The sequence below is a fragment of the Stegostoma tigrinum genome, chromosome 21, assembly GCF_030684315.1.
Source record: "Stegostoma tigrinum isolate sSteTig4 chromosome 21, sSteTig4.hap1, whole genome shotgun sequence".
In the NCBI taxonomy this organism is placed as follows: Eukaryota; Metazoa; Chordata; class Chondrichthyes; order Orectolobiformes; family Stegostomatidae; genus Stegostoma; species Stegostoma tigrinum.
In genome coordinates, this window is record NC_081374.1 from 12854378 (window position 1) to 12871191 (window position 16814).

Below are 16814 nucleotides of genomic sequence, written 5' to 3' on the forward strand. Positions count from 1 at the left end.
CAATTCTCCCACATGTCCTTATGGGGAAAAAAGGCTATCATTTATTGTTTTTATTAAGGGCAGGAAATTACGTTTCTTTTGTGGTGGTCAGTAACTTAGAAGTGTGTAAACATGACTAAATACAGAATTCAAGACTGGTGGCATTTCAGGGTTCAAATTTGGTTGGTTAGAATGCAAACTGCCCAGCCACAATTTGAATATTCAATGATAACAAAGTGTAGAGCTGGATGAACACAGCAGGCCAAGCAGCATCAAAGCAGCAGGAAAGCCAATGTTTCGGGTCGAGACCCTGCTTTCTGAAGAAAGGGTCTCGACCCAAAACATCAGCTTTCCTGCTCCTCTAATGCTGTTTGGCCTGTGTTCATCCAGCTCTACATTTTGCTATCTCAGATTCTCCAGCATCGGCAGTTCCTACTATTTCTTGAATATTCAATAGTTTTTTGCCAATGCTTCATTGCTACAGAGAGATATAAGCAATTGTATGGAATTGATATCTCTAGCCACTAGTCTTCCAGACAGTACTTTCCCCTTCTAAGGCAGCCTGAGAAAGGCTGATAACAGCTGTAATTATATAGTTGAAAAATAGAAAAAATGTTTTCAAATGCCTTTAAGGAATTGCATATGGGGATTTAGGATACGTAACCAAAAGATTGGTTTGAAGGGGTATGTTTTGGAAGGAAAGGCATGTGGAAGCAAGGGGAGAAGGGCCTAGGCACAATTTTGTTTTATTCATTAACAGGATGAGGGCATCATAGGTTATGCAGTATTTATTACCTGTCCCCAGTTGCCCAGACGGCAGTTCAGATTGCTGTGGATCTGAACTCACACGTAGGCCTGATCAGGTAAGGATGGTAGTTTCCTTCCCTAAAGGACATTAGTGAACCAGATGGGTTTTTCCAACAAGTAACAGTCAATTCATGGTTGTCATTAGATTGTTATTCCAGATATTTTACTGAGTTCAAATTCCACCATTTGCCATAGCGGGATTCAAACTCGGGTCCCCAGAACAGTATCTGGATCTCTGGATTAACAGTCCAGCGATAAGATCACTAGACTGTCTCCTCCCTGACTATAAATGGGAGCTCTGCCACTAGTGGTAGAAAGGACAGAGATGGCCTGTTGGAGGTACACTGGCTCATTTGCATGGAGGGAGCTCAAAGAGGAACAGGAAAGCAATGCAGACTAGAAAATAAGGGATTAGCTAGATGGTGCATGGAGGCCAACAAGGAGAGCACTCCAGAAATATCTGGAGTTCGGGAAGGCTAAGGTTATGATTGCATTGAGTTGGAGGTGGGAGGAACTGTTAGGTGCAAGGAAACAATATTGCAGCAGGATACAGGGTTTGAAACTCACTCAGTTTGGGACTGAGCAAGACACAAAGGCTGTCGAGAATACAATCGAGCAAGTAAACATCAGCAGCAAGCAACTTACCACACAGTTTGTTCAGTGACAAGTCTAATATTACACTGTTTAGAGTTTTGTCAACTTCACCTAAAGATATTCTAAAATCATGTGGATCAGATCACAGTCTGGTCTCCAAGGGAAATTGTCCAAATATGGCCAATTTCATGGAATGATTTCATGCATTCTTAAATTGACACAATTCCTTTGAGACTGCAGTGGAAAGTGAAACAGACCAATGGGTTGGCCACACGAGAACATTATACAGCAGGAGGTCTCCGTTACTGGCCTGTTGGTGAAACAAGTAGTCATCAATTCCAAGCAAGGTCAGAGCAGATCCTCCCAACGCCTTCTTGCTGTAGTTATTTCAGGGCCAAAAGTAGCAAGTATATTCACCAGCAGTTTTAACTTACAAAGCAAAGAAGCAGATGCAAAATGTAATAGCTAATGACAGCAGAGGTTGCATAGGCACAGGGTCTGACACACAGGAAACAGAAACACTACTAGTGGTGCTGTATTGCTATTTAAATGTAACTTGATGTACAGGGTGCAAGCCAAAATTTTAGCTCTTGTGGGTAATGGGAGAATTACACTGTGAAAGGTTTATCTATGGATAACTTCTGAGACGATCTGTTCAGATTAGTAGCCTTAGCAGACACGGTGCATTGTACAATGCCTCAAGCACTCCCAGGTGCACACCTTTAAAGGAGCAATGTCACGGGAAAACATTACCTGGAAATAGGGCTGGGGTCAGTGACAAAAATGACCAAATCACATCAGCTATCTATTTAAAAATAGGTTGCAGCAAAAGAGAGCGATGCCAATCATTGACATCACCAATACCATTCAGTCAAATGCCAAACGCACTCAATCTCAAAAGTGCTTGCAACCAAACCAAAAAACCTTACTGTCCCACAAGTTCCATACATTGTGCACAAAGAGCCCAGGGAAACTGGCCACCTGTAAGCAAATTCGTATGCAATCCTGCGAAGCAGACAATTAAGAAATTCAACATTCCCACATTCCTGCAATTCCAGTTTATTATTCATCCCGGACTCTCAAAACCACTGGAGGCAACAGTGCCATCCGCTGACGTCCCAGTGTGTCCCAATAGAATTTCCTTCTTAAAGTGGTATCTCTGAATCTTACTGCTGGTGGAAGGCGCCTCCTAATACCCATTCCCTCTGACCAAACTTTTAGTAATACATGCTAAAACCTCCTCTCTGGCTTGGGGTCAGTTTTAGTCAGCTTGCGTACTTGTCAAAAAACTTTGGTAAGGTAGAGGTACTGTATAAAGGCAAGATATTTTCAATGTGTGCAGTCAAGAGGCTGCACCATTCAAGCTCCACTCCTTTGGCCAGAATTGTCCTCTTATTGGGGTAAGGGAGAAGGTGTCTAGTCCATAAATCTATCGGGAAGCAATGTGATCCAGGTTTAGCAACTCAACCTCTGTAAACAGATCACAAGCAGAAACCTACTGATCACTCCTTTTCAAATATCATCCACCAAACTGAGGAACATACAATTGCTATTCACACTGACAGTCAGAGATTAGATCAACACTTGCAGATGTCGTGTCAAATGACATGTTCTGTTTCCAGTCAAATCCACTCATGGAGTGGACTTCCTGTTGGACTCAACTGGGAGTCTCTTCAATTCCAACACTCAAACAAACAGCAAATCCCTTGGTTAGTACTCCACAGGCAGTACATGAAGTTAAGTCTTTCTGAATACAAATCATGGAAGTGCGTGGCTTTCTGAGAATTCAAGCTATACGGCACCAGCAGTTTCACAAGTTCACTAGTGAACTTTGTGAAACATTTAAACTAAAGCAAAAACAACACAGATGATGGAAGTCTGTATCAAAATGAAATACACAACAGGTCGGGGAATCTCAGTGGAAAGAGAAAGAGTTAACATTTCATGTTGTCAATTTTTTCAGCAGATCGGGAGCTGAAACAAATGATTTTGCACAAGTTAAAATAAGTCCCCGATATAGAGAATGAATTTTGCATCTACATACCATCAGTCATCATCCTCTGGATATATGCAGCATACAATCTGAAATGTAGTCAGCAGAGAGATCACCACAGTAAAGTAGGAAATGCAGTAGTTGCAAGCAAAGTAGGATCCCACAGACATTAATGTGGTAAAGGATGAGATCAATAAAGTGTAATAATCTGCCAGTACACTGGGCGGAACTTCCCCGCTGTGAAGTGTATTTCGTGGTTAGAGGATTTCAAATTAAAAACCGTACACCACATTGACCACATCACAGAGGAACTGGGGTAGGCCAGGAGTATCGTCTGTGGATTAAATTCCACCAGAACAAAAAATACTGGGATTCGAAAACGAACAGGACACAAACAGGCCAAAATTAACCATTTCACTTCTGTCTACACCCAAGAATAGGTTCTATTAGGCACCTGATTACATACAACACTGTGCCTTCATCCCTCTGCAAGCACTTCCTTTGAGTGTGGTCAGTGTCACGTAGAGAGGGCACTAAAGGCCATCACAGAAGATAGAAAGTGTGACAGACATTTCTAAGAATTGATGTGGGCACTGGGTCAAAAAGGGACAAAGCAGCACAGGACTATGTAACACTGATCCACATTGCCCTAAATATCAATGAGCTCCAAACTCAAAACACTGGGAAGAAATAGAGGACTGAGTATGAATGAACAACCTTTTCAAAGAGATAGAGCTGGCATAAACACAAAATAGAAACTGCTGGTAGAACTCAGCAGGTCTGGCAGCATCCATTGGGAGAAAGCAGAGTTAATGTTACCAGAGTCAAAAAATCAACTGTGCTTTCTTCCTATACACGCTGCAAATCTGCTAAGTTTTGGCAGCAATTTCTGATCACCAGCATTCACATTCTTTGTTTTATTATAGGAGAGCAAACAGGCTGGGTGAAATGGCCTCTTTTGCTATATAGTTCATTTTGAGCCAATATAGTATGAGGATGAAGTCATGGTGGCAGCTATTTCAGAAACAGTTTAAGGCAATGAATTAAAACAATCACAGCATTTTACTTGCTGCAAGGTTAGAAGCGCACTGCTAATTTTTTTCCCTGACAATGCTGACACTCTGGGTGATAACATTGCGGTTAGGTACATGTAATCCAGCACAGCCAAAGGGCAAGACGGTAGGACAGTGAAGCAACACAACACACACCTGAGGGCAAAACATGATCGAGGCTCAGAATGAAGACAATTTCACACACACAATCACTCACTCATTCAACACATGTACAACTATAAATTGTTGCCAGAATACACTCATTTGTCTCATAGTCAACCCACAAGCAGAAACCACTACACTACTTGCAACTTGCAGCAGCCCCCCAAGTAAAAATGTCCCCAGATACCACAATGGAGCATAATCAGTCAGAAATTGACACAGAAACGTACAAAGAAACATGAAGGCACGTCACTAAAAGCATGGTCAAAGAGGGAAATTTTAAGGAGTAACTTAAGGAAAGGAGACAGATAGAGGGGCTTAGGGAGGGAATTCTGCTGTTAAAAGGTTCAGGCAGCTGAAGCATGGCAGCTCTTTGCATAGGAAAGTCAGGGATGTACATGAAGAGCGGATATATCTCACAGCAAGTTCTGAGGCCAGAGGAAGAGTTACAGAGGTGGAATTTTACGGTCAGCATAAAGAGCTGATGTAGGTCAGTTAGCAGGCATGATGGATATGTGGCACTGATGGGAATTTGCAGAGAGTTGGAATAAAGATGAAGTGGGCACATTAAAAAAAAAGCGAAGGGTATACTGAGCAGCCCACAGCCAACATTTACCTGGGGGTTCTCAAACATGAGCAGTGATGTTCATCACATCTGTCAATGCTGTTAATTGAGATATAAGGAAATGTGTATTTTTAGGTAAATTCTGAAAGTTCCAGAGCCTGGATTTTCACATAACTTTAGCATTCAATCATTTCCCTGTCTCCATCTCAAATAACATTGACAGAAATATCACAGTGTAGCAGTGTTCAATTCAATTTGTCAGTGTCAATTAGAAACAGTCACTTTCCCTTTTATTTAAAAAAAGGTACCCACATTTTTTTAAAAAACGTTGCATGTATATAGTGCGCTTTTCTTTACTCTGAGAGTAATAAGGGAATGGAACACTTTGCCTGCAACGGTAGTAGACTCGCCAACTTTAGGTACATTTAAGTCGTCATTGGACAACTATATGGACGTACATGGAATGGTGTAGGTTAGATGGGCTTCAGATCGGTATGACAGGTCGGCACAACATCGAGGGCCAAAGGGCCTGTACTGTGCTGTAACGTTCTTTGTTCAGTGGATGTCTCAAAGTGCTTTACAGCCAAAGTTGATTACAGAGAGACAGTAACGTATTGGTAATGTCTCTGAAGTAGCAATCCAGGATCCAGGCTAACGCCATGGGTTTGAATTACACCACACAGACGAGTAAATTTGAACTCAATAAAACTGGAATTTAAAGCCTTTCTAATGAAGACGAAGTTACTGTTGATCGTCATGAAAATGTGCCTGGTTCACTAATGCCCTTTACAGAAGAAAATCTATTGCCCTTATTTGGTCTGGCCTACATGTCACACAAAGTGTTTGACTCTTAACTGTCCTCTAAAATGGGTTACTGACCGAATCAATTCAAGAGCAATTAGGGATGGACAATAAATGCTGGCTTTTCCAGATTGAAAAACATGATATTTTTTGAAATGTAAACACTATTATAAAGAAAGAAAAGTGGCAGCCAATTTTGCACATGGCAAGTCACAAAGAACACCGTAATAATGAAAGGTGCAGGAGTGCATGCCAGGAGCAGCACAATGCCTCATTTTTAGGTAGGCAATCTGTTGAAGGATCACATCCATCTTAAACTGTGTAAACAGCAAGTTACAGGCAGGGCTAAACAATCTAACGACTAACAGGTCAGATCTAAGCTGTGCAGTCCTGCCACATCTAATTGCAAATGGTGGAGGACAATTAAACACCTCACTGAAGGAGGATGTTCCACAAATATCCCCACTGTCAACAACAGCAGAGCCCAGCACATCAGCGCAAAGATATGGTTCCAGCGTTTGCAACTATCTTCAGAAAGAAGTGACCAAGTGGATGATCCACCTCGACTTCCTCCTGAAGGTCCCGAGCATCACAGATGTCAGTCTTCAGCCAACTTGACTCAATCCAGGTAACATCATCAAGAGATGGCTAGAGGCACTAGATACTGTAAAGGCTATGGGCCCTGACAATGTTCCAGCAATAGAACTGAAGACTTGTCCCCTAGATAAGCCCTTCCACTACAGTTATGGTTACGCTGGCATCTGCTCAACCTGGAAAATTGCCAGGTATGTCCTGTACACAAAAGTAGGACAAATCCAAGCTAGCCAAGCACCACCCCATCAGTTTACTCTCAATTGTTAGTAAAAAGTGATGAATGGGGTCATCAGCAATGCTACTGAGCAGCTCCTGCTCAGCAATAACCTACTCAGAGCCACTCAGCTCCTGATCTCATGACAGCTTTGGTTCAAACATGGACTGAAGAGCTCAATTCCGCAGATGACAGAATGACTGCCTTTGAAATCAAGGGTGCATTTGACCACATGTAGCAACAAGGAGCCCCAGCAAAGTTGCAGTCAATAAGCAGCAGGGGGGAACCTCCCTGATGGCTGGAGTCAAGCCTTGCACAAAGAGAGATTACGGTTGCTGTTGTTGTTGTTAGGGGCCAGTAACCTTATCTGCAGGACATCTGTGCAGGAGCTCCTCATGATAGTGCCCACACCCAACCATTTCAGCTGTTTCTGTAACTGCAGTACAGTGTCAGCCTTGATTTTTTTTTTGGCCCAACCCCACCTTGTGAATCCGATATTTTGGATAAAACTGTCCTTAAAAATTTGCAACAGCATTCCCTATTTTCAGAATGGTAGGAAACCTGATGGCAAATTATTATACAAGGATATTTTGCGGTTGAAAGACATAAACATACGAGAAAATGTTGAAATTATAAAGGTTAAATCATTGGTAATTTCAGTTTTACAAGCTATTTTTAAAAAGACAGTAAAAAATAAGTTCTAGCTAACCATTAGAGCTGTGACCGTCTGTACATAAACAAACACCCTGCCAAAAAAAAAAGCAACTGCCACGTATTAGTTCTGTGAAGACTGAATTATTAGGGCAAGTTTGGTGTACAGTTGATTCAGAGATACGGCATCAAAATTAACTATGTGTGATCTAATGAGGTAATTACAAAGAGCAAAGTATTACTGCAAGCTTCCATCTATAACTTTATCACGTTAAAAGTTTTATGCCATTTTTAGGACTTGGATGGAAATCTGCACTCATGCTTTTGGGTTGTTCACTGTACGTCTCATTTGAAGTGGTTTGTGTTGAGCTGTTTCCCAGTATCGTCAACGGAATAAAAGGAATATGACACTGAAAGAAAGCAATTATCAAACCATTTCACTCATAGGTTCTTACAGTCCTCTGAACAGCAATTTAGAAATGTTTGCTTCTTTTAAGAAAAAAAAATACGTGATCGTAGTCATTTAGGTTACTAAGATTTTATTCTGAAGATATTGGTCAGCGACAGCCTGGAAATATCCTCCCTCCCTTCCACCTCTCCTTTATCCATGCACAAGGGATCGACCTTGGTCACCGCACATGAACTTGAGTGTGAAGTTCCAAAACTATTAGTGTTCTAGTCATTTACACTATTCCTCACAAGCTTCCTTTGTTTCACTCCCCTCTGCTCACATTTCTGTCCTTGAAGAACAAAGCACCAAGCTGACAAGAAAGTAGCATTTCAAATTCCACCCTTGCTCTTTCTCTGATCAGTTAGCCATACAACTTTGACACCACGCTCGATTCTTACATCCGAGTGTGAGATAGTGACACTACAGACCAGATCTAATTGTCCTTCAGAAGGTTAACCTCTGCAGTCCACATGATCTAGGTACACGTGCTGTGCTCCTTCATCACCTTGGACTCTAAATTCAGTCATTGTTTAAAATAAGACACCTCCATGCACCAGATGTTAAAATGCACATGACAGTGACTGGCCTGGCTACCAAATACTAATTTTTCTTAACCATATTAAAGTGTGGTGTCACTCCCTTGCCCATCCAAATCTAACGACAACTCAGAGGGAAGGAACAAATTCCAACCTGTTATTTGCTCACTGAACTCTGACCTCCCTTCACTGCAGAAAGAATCCTCAGTTTGGACACTAAGTGCAAGGTGATCATGGGCTTTATCTTTAACCAAAACCCAGGCTGTTTGGCTAATGACAACAGTTGGTAAAGCTCTGTGGCTGGTTCAATAAACATAACAGCAACAAACAGAACATGGCCAACTGATGAAGCACATGAAGTGCACTAGGCCCCAGCCCCAGAGAGAAATTTCTGGTCACCACATTATAGGAAGGATGTGGAAGCGCTGGAAAGGATGCAAAGCAGATTTACCAGGGTCTTGCCTGGTTTGAAGGGAAGGTCTTAGGAGGAAAGGCTGAGGGACTGGAGGCTGTTTTCGTTAGACAGAAGAAGGTTAATAGGTGACTTAATAGAGACATACAAGGTGATCAAAGGATTAGATAGGGTGGAAAAAGGCTCTCACTGTCCTCGGATGGTGATGGCTAGCATGAGGGAACATACTTTTAAATTGAGGGGTAATAGATATAGGACATAAGTCAGAGGTAGGTTCTTTATTCAGAGAGTAGTAAGGGCCTGGAATGCCCTGCCTGCAATAGTAGTAGACTCACCAAATTTAAGGGCATTTAAATGGTCATTGGATAAACATATGGATGATAATGGAATAGTGTGGGTTAGATGGGCTTCAGTTTGGTTTCACAGGTCGGTGTAACAGAAGGCCAAAGGGCCTGTACTGCGCTGTAATGTTCTATGTTCAAAGGCTTTCTTGACTCAGCAGTAATTAAGGCCCTTCGGTAGTCGATATTTTTTAATGCACTTGTGGGGCGTGGGAGTTGCTAGCTAGGCTAACTTTCATTGTACATCCCTAGTCAAGCCTGAGAAGGTGGTGGTGAGCTGCTTTCTTGAACCACTGCAGTCCACGTGCTACAGGGAGACTCACAAGGCCCTCTGGGAGGGAATTTCAAGTTTTCTACCCAACAACAGTGGAGGAATTGCGATATATTTTTAAGTCAGGATGGTGAATGGTTTGGTGGGGGGCCTGTTCCCATGTATCTGCTGTGCTGGTCCTTCTAGATTGAAGGGTTTGAAAGGTGCTGTCTGAGGATCGTTGGTGAATTTCTGAGTGCATCTCGTAAATAGTACACACTGATGCTACTGAGCATCAACAGTGGAGGGAGTGTGCGCTCACGAACGTGGTGGCAATAAAAAGTGTCTGTTTTGTCCTGGATGGTGTCAAGCTTGAGTGTTGTTGTAGCTGTACCCATCCAGGTAAGTGGGGAGTATTCTATCGCACTCCTGACTTGTGCCTTGTAGACAGTGGACAGGGTTTAGGGAGTCAGGTGGTGAGTTACTCACTGCAGTATTCCTGGTCTCTGCCTAGCCTTGTAACTAAGGTATATATGTGGTAAATCCAGTTGAGATTGTGGTCAATAGTAACCCCCAGAATATCGATAGCGGGGGATTCAGTGTCAGTAACACTACTGAATGTCAATTAGTTGCCCCTGTGGACCCAAACCTGCCCTTCCCTGATCATCTGCCACTCTGGTGTCAAAAAGCTGGTTGGTTTTCTGGCTGGGACTAGGTCAAACTGCCTACCTTTTTTTTTTAGAAAGGAAGGAGGAGGTGACCTCCAATTACCCGAATCAAGAGACAACCTGGGGCATGGAGGGGGCTCAAGATGGCACCCTCTGAAAGCCACACCTTGACCCTGCGAGAATAAAGAATAAAATGTACTCCCTTCCCATCAGGTACCTCAAGGATGAGGCCTCAAATTGGCAGAATTCAGGATCCAGAATCCATCAGCCTCTGATATTCCGGAAACTTCTAGGGAACCTGGGTTGCTTGTGCTGAGGCCTGTGATAAGCTACAATACTGGTCCTCACTCAAGTTGTCAGATTTTAACAAACTGACTGGCAGATGATTTGGCAAGTTTATCATCCAAAATTCTCTGGCTCTCCCCCAGGAAAATCAGTCTCCTAAAGACCTTCACATAATGGCAACAGGAAGCTTTGCCATTTCTTGCAGTAGAAGCAGAGGACAAGCAGATCAGACCTGACGGGCCAAATGACCCATGACTGCTCCTATATCTTATGGTCAAGATTGAAACTTCAGGCAGTTCTGACCCCTGGCTGCACAGCTGCCATCCCTAAGTTGCTGGGTGCTGAGCCAACCTGGAATGTGTAAGCTACTTGGAAGACTGCAACATGGTTGCGAGATTGAAGTTAATTGCCTAATCATCCACCACAGTTGGCTTCCCTCCACTGTTAGGCCAGGCAGGAAACGGCAGTGGAGAGCTAACAAATCAGCCATGATCCAGTCGAATGGTGGTACAGCCGAATGGAATACCTCTGCTTCTATATTTTAATGGTGTCGTGTAATTTATTGCACCCAGCTGCTGCCAGCACAAAGACATTGCCTATATCTAACCATCTTGCCACATCATACAACCTTTTCCTCCAAGTTACAAATAAGGGTGGGTGTGTGGAAGTGCAGAGATAAATTGAAACAAGCACTTTCTCTCTCTCTCTATATAGAGAGAGAGAGAGCAGATGCTGGAGTCAGAGGTAACACAGTGTGGAACTGGAGGAACACGGTAGGGCCAGGCAGCATCACAGGGGCAAGAAAGTTAATGTTTCGGGTCAGGACCCTTCTTCAGAAAAATGTCAAATGTGTTCCTCCAGCTGCACACCGTGTTACCATCTCTCTCTCTCTCTCTCTCTCTCTCTCTCCTCCTCCTCTGCGCTCCCCTCCCCCCCCCCCCCCCCCACCCGCCCCCGTTTGCTCAGTGTCGAGCACTTGATGTCTGCAGACTCTAGGATGGGCCTGAAGGATTGAAAACACGGCAAACCACAAGCCTGACTGATGAAATAAGAACAATAGCAAAGACTGGAAATACTCCTTTAATCTCTTCAGCTCTCATAAGGCAGCTGGGTAAGAACAAAAAAAGTACTAAAGGCTCCTAAACAAATATTTTTTGGCTCAGATCTATTTTCTTTCAGGTGTATGATGCGAAATTTGCAAATTTTGCAAATTTCTCTGTGGAGTTTCCTCGCTGCTAACTATTTTGTGAACTTGGTTCAGTTTTTCCTCTCCCTTGCTAAAAATATAAACTCAGGATATTATAAAAATCTAACCCAGGCAGCAGGTAAATAATTAATGCGTGGGACACCATAAAAAGGAAGCAACAAACTCAAGAGAGTCAGATGATCAGCCCTTTATCGACTCAATCAGCCCTCTCCATAACCTGTTCCAGCCATCTGGTCACTACTTTGTAATTTAAGCTCTCCTCCCTAAGCCAGTGCTGCATTTTTCAAATGCAGTGGAGTTTTGACAAGGCTGTACATCATTTAACCGCTCCTCACTATATTTTGTGAAGGTTATTGATACTGGATACACAACCTCAGGAAATCCCGAAGCAGTTTGCAGTCAGTGAAAACTGAGGGAGCACCAGACGTGTGCGCACACTGGATCATCCAAGCTCAGGGTTACCACTTTCGGGTAAGGCTATTTTGCATCTATCAGCAACTTGTGCCTGCAGGTGTTGCTAAGCGTCAAGACACTCAAAACGTGTTACAACAAGATGCACAGAGCAGCTTCCAAGCTGAAAGGAGCACACATCAATTAAGGGGCAGAAGATCGCAATTTAGAAAAGTAGTAACTTTTAGATGTGGACTTTTCTTAAAAAAAATGCATTACTCACTCTCTGTTAATGGGCTGAGAATGAAGATGCATGGATCAGCAAGTCCCACCACAAAGGCCACATGGGAGTGAATAACAGGAGGCCAGGAATCTCAGGGGTGTATTGAGTACCAATGCTTCACATGAGTAAAGTGCGAACTGGTCACGACAGCTTGTTAATTGCTTCTCTCAAATTTGAAGCCACTGAAAAATTCAGTACACAGTCTGGGTAAATCCTGGAAAAAAAAAGCAAAAAGTGTGTCCTTACTTGCTCTCTGAAAAAGTGCTTTGAATTTGAGAAGTTTCTTTGGAACCCACTGATCATGGTCTTTCATATGAGAAATTAAACTAAACTATCTTCCTGGCTTGAATGGATGCAAAAGATTCTCGGGCACTATTTCCAAGTAAAATAGTGGCGTTATCCCTGCTTCCTGGTTAAAATCATAGAATCCTTCCAGCGTGGAAGCAGGCCATTCAGCCCATCAAGTCCACACCGACCCTCCGAAGATCATCCGACCCAGACCCATCTCCCTACCCTGGCCCTGTAACCCTCCATTTCCCATGGCTAATCCACTTAGTCTGCACATCCCAGGACAGTATTGGGCAATTTTGTTTGGCCAATCCACCTAACTTGCACATCTTTGGAAATCAGAGGGAGAACCTTTCCCAGGTCGAGGGGTAAAGCTTTCCCAAGCAGCAAGGATATGGAACCTCTGCCCCTTGTCATCATGCGCTTCCCACTATTCTTCCCAAGCCTGTCACAAGGAAGACAGCTCCATGAAGATGGTGGTGTCTCAACACAGTGGGGGAGGTGCGGCGCTCTCCCTTGGCACAAAATGCTGGGTTTGTATTATATAGGTGGGAAAGGCTTGATACTGAGAAGTGCAAAACGCACCACCCACTATGATGTGTCCTATTACCTTATGGGCAGAACAATCTACGATCTCAAATGACTTGAGCTATAACAGTATCTCTGTAACAATGTGTGTTATATCAAGTTAACCTGTAACTTGTGATAAACTACATTTTGCTAACTAGAAGAGATTCATTTTGTTACACTAGGAATGAATTACATCACATTAGACCAGTCAGGCCCGAAATAGTTTCCAACATTTAAAAAGGGACTGGTAGCAACAGTCTTCACAGGAAGATCAAATTGGCAACAGGTTCTTAGGACTAAAGTGGGATCAATGAGTTTGAAGAGAAAGCAGGAACAGGGAACTAAGTTGGATAATCAGTCATGATCATAGTGAATGGGAGAATAGGCTTGAAGAGGCAAATGGCCTACTCCTGCTCCTATTATAGAGTCATACCAGTCCATACTGAACATAATCCCAAACTAAAACTAGTCCCACCTGTCTATTCTTAGCCCATATCCCTCCAAACCTCTCCTGTTTATGTACTTATCCAAATGTCTTTTAAACCTTCTCAACGTAGCCACACCCACCACTTCCTCAGGAAGTTCATTCCACACACAAACAATCCTCTGTGTAAAATATTTGCCCCTCATTTCTTTTTAAAAATGTGTCCCCTGGTCTTGAAAACCCCCATCCTAGGGAAAAGACAACTACCATTAACCCCAGCTACAGCTCTCATTATTTTATTCACGTCTTTCAGGTCATCTCTCAAACCTCCTATGTTCCAGTTAAAAAGTTCTAGCCTATCCAGCTTTTCTTTATAACTCAAACCTTTCACACCTGGCAACATCCTGGTAAATCGCTTCTGAACCCTCTACAGCTTGACAATATCCTTCCTATAACTGGGCAATCAGAGCTGGACACAATATTCCAGGTGAGGCCTCACCAATGTCCTGTACAACTTCAGCATGACTTCCCCATCCTGTACTCAAATCACTGAGCAATTTATGCAAACACGTCAAATGCCCTTTTAACCACCCTATCTGTATGTGATGCAAACTTCAAAGGAATTATATGCCTGCACCCCTAGGTCCCTCTGTTCTACAACATTACCCAAGGTCCTACCATTAACAGTATAAGCACCTCCCTTGTTTCTGGTACCAAAATGCAATACCTCACGTTTATCCGGATCAAACTCCATCTATCATTTTTCGGTCCATTGACCCATTTGATCACGTTTCCTTTGTAACCTTAGAGAACCTTCACCACTGTCTACATGCCATGAATTTTGTTCCCACCTGCAAACTTACTAACTGTGCATTCTATAGTCTCATCCAAATTATTTATATAAAATGACAAACAAGATAGGACCCAGAACTGATCCCTGCGGAATACTGCTGGTGACAGACCTCCAATCAGAAAAGAAACCCTCCGCCACCTCTGTGTCTCCTGCCGTTAAGCCAATTATTTATCCAGTTGGCAAGATCACCCTGAATCCCATTATCTATATTTCATGAGGAGGTCAGACAGCATACCGAGTGAGCAATCAACAGGAGTGTGTGCAAAATTCAAACTTATTGGGTCAGGAATCAACTTAGTTGGCAGCAGGACCAGGTTCCCCTCTGCCAGGAGTGTCCTGAGGGAGCCTTCTCAAGGCCACTTACTTCTTTATCTAGCCCCACTCCCCTCATCCCCAAACCAGACAAAATTTTATTTGAGAACATTTCTGTTAAAGGTACTTTATAATGAGCAGTGGGCTGAGGAATGGCAGATGGAGTTTAATTCAGATAAATGCAAAATGTTGCACTTTGGTAAGACAAACCAGGGCAGGACTTACACATTTAATGGGAGGGCCCTTGGGAGTATTGTCAAACAGAGACAGCTAAGGGTGCAGGTACATAGTTCCTTCAAAGTGGCATCATGGATAGACAGGGTGGTGGTGAAGACATATGGCGTACTTGCCTTTATTGGCCTGAGCACTCAGTGTAGGAGTCGGGATGTCATGTTACAGCTGTACAAGGCATCGTTAAGGCTACTTTTGGAGTTCTGCGTACAATTCTGGTTACCCTGCTACAAGATCTTTTAAGATGGTAAACACATACAAAAATTTACAGATACCTGTTTCATACTCTGGAGCCGTTTCTGTCACCACAATATTCAATAGGTAGGCCAGGTGTAAACTGAAAAAAAAAAGAGTCACAGAAGTCAGAAACCTACAGCATGGAGACAGGCCCTTCGGCCCAAACTGGTCCATGCCAACCAAAATGTCCATCCACACTAACACCCTTTCCCTGCACTTGGTCCATGTCCTTCTAAACCTTTCTTATCCATGTATTTGTCCAAATGCCTTTTAAATGTTGTTAACGTAACCGCCTCAACCACTTTTGCTGGCAGCTCATTCCATATATGTAGCACCCTCTGTATGAAATGTTGCCCCTCAGGTTCCCATGCATTCTTTCCCCTCTTACCTTAAACTGATGCGCTCTAGTCCTTGATTCCCCAACCCTGGGAAAAAGACTGAGTGCACTTACCCTGCCAATGCCTCTCATGATCTTATACACCTCTACAAGAGCTCCCCTCAGTCTCCTACACTTGAAAGAAAAATGTCCTAGCTTGTCCAACCTCTCCTTATAACTCAGTCCCTTGAGTCTTGGCAACATTCTTGTAAATTTCTTCTGCACTCCTTCCAGTTTAATAAGATCCTTCCTACAGCAAAGGTGACCAAAACTGAACACTATACTCCAAGTGTGGCCTCACCAACATCCTGTACAACTGCAAAATAACTTCCCGACTTCTACACTCAATGCCCTGACTGATGAAGCCCAATGTGCCAAAAACCTTCCTCAATGTCCCGTCTAACTATGGGTCCACTTTCAGAGAACCGTGCACTTGAACTCCAAGGTACCTCTGTTCCGCTACACTGCTCGAGCCCCTCCCATTCACCATGAAACTCCTACCTTGGTTTGACTTTCCAAAATGCAACACCTCACACTTATCCACGTTAAACTTCATTTGCCATTTCTTGGCCGACTTCCCCAGCTGATCTAGATCCTGCTGCAATTTCTGATAACCTTCCTCACTGTCCACAATACCGCCTATTTTTAGTGTCATCAGCAAGCTTATTAATCATGCTATGTACATTCTCATCCAAACCACTGACACGGATAACAAACATCAATGGGCCCAGCATCAATCCCTGAGGCAAACCAGTAGTCACAGGCCTCCAGTCTGACAAGCATCTTTCACTATTACTCTCTGCTTCCTACCATTAAGCCCCAAATGTGTATCCAATTTGTCAACTCTTCCTAGACTCCATGTGATCTAACCTTCTGGAACAGCCTACCATGTGGAGCTTATCAGAGGCCTTACTGAAATCTATATAGACAACGCCTACCGTCCTACCCTCATCAATACTCCTGGTCATTTCAAAGAACTCTAAGAAATTTGTGAGGTTTGACCTCCCACGCTCAAAGCCATGATGACTACTCCTAATCAAATCCAGTTTTTCTAAATGCATGTGTGTCTTATCCCTCAATCTTCCCAAGTAACTTACCTACTATAGATGTTAAGCTTACTGATCCATAATTCCCAGATTTTTCTTTGCAGTCCTTCTTGAATAAGGGCACAACATTCGTTACCCTCTTCTGGGACTTCACCCGTGGCCAATGACAAAACACACTACAACGATGCAGTCTGCTGTTCATACATGCTTACAAGGATGGTAATACTGACTTCAGATAATTA

General features: G+C 43.1%; 1 protein-coding gene across 2 annotated transcripts in view; it reads right to left on the reverse strand.

The window, feature by feature from the left end:
- The window catches only part of slc45a3 (solute carrier family 45 member 3), a 131483-nt gene that overhangs the window by 84061 nt on the left and 30608 nt on the right, over positions 1-16814 (reverse strand). Inside the window, exons 3-4 of one of the 2 annotated variants that reach the window (XM_048553246.2) lie at positions 15189-15250; positions 12236-12449 (exon numbers count right to left, since the gene is read on the reverse strand). The exons of the other annotated variant lie outside the window; for it this stretch is intronic. The gene's annotated coding sequence lies outside the window, so the exon portion shown is untranslated. The remainder of the gene's footprint in view (positions 1-12235; positions 12450-15188; positions 15251-16814) is intronic. 2 annotated transcript variants of the gene reach the window in all.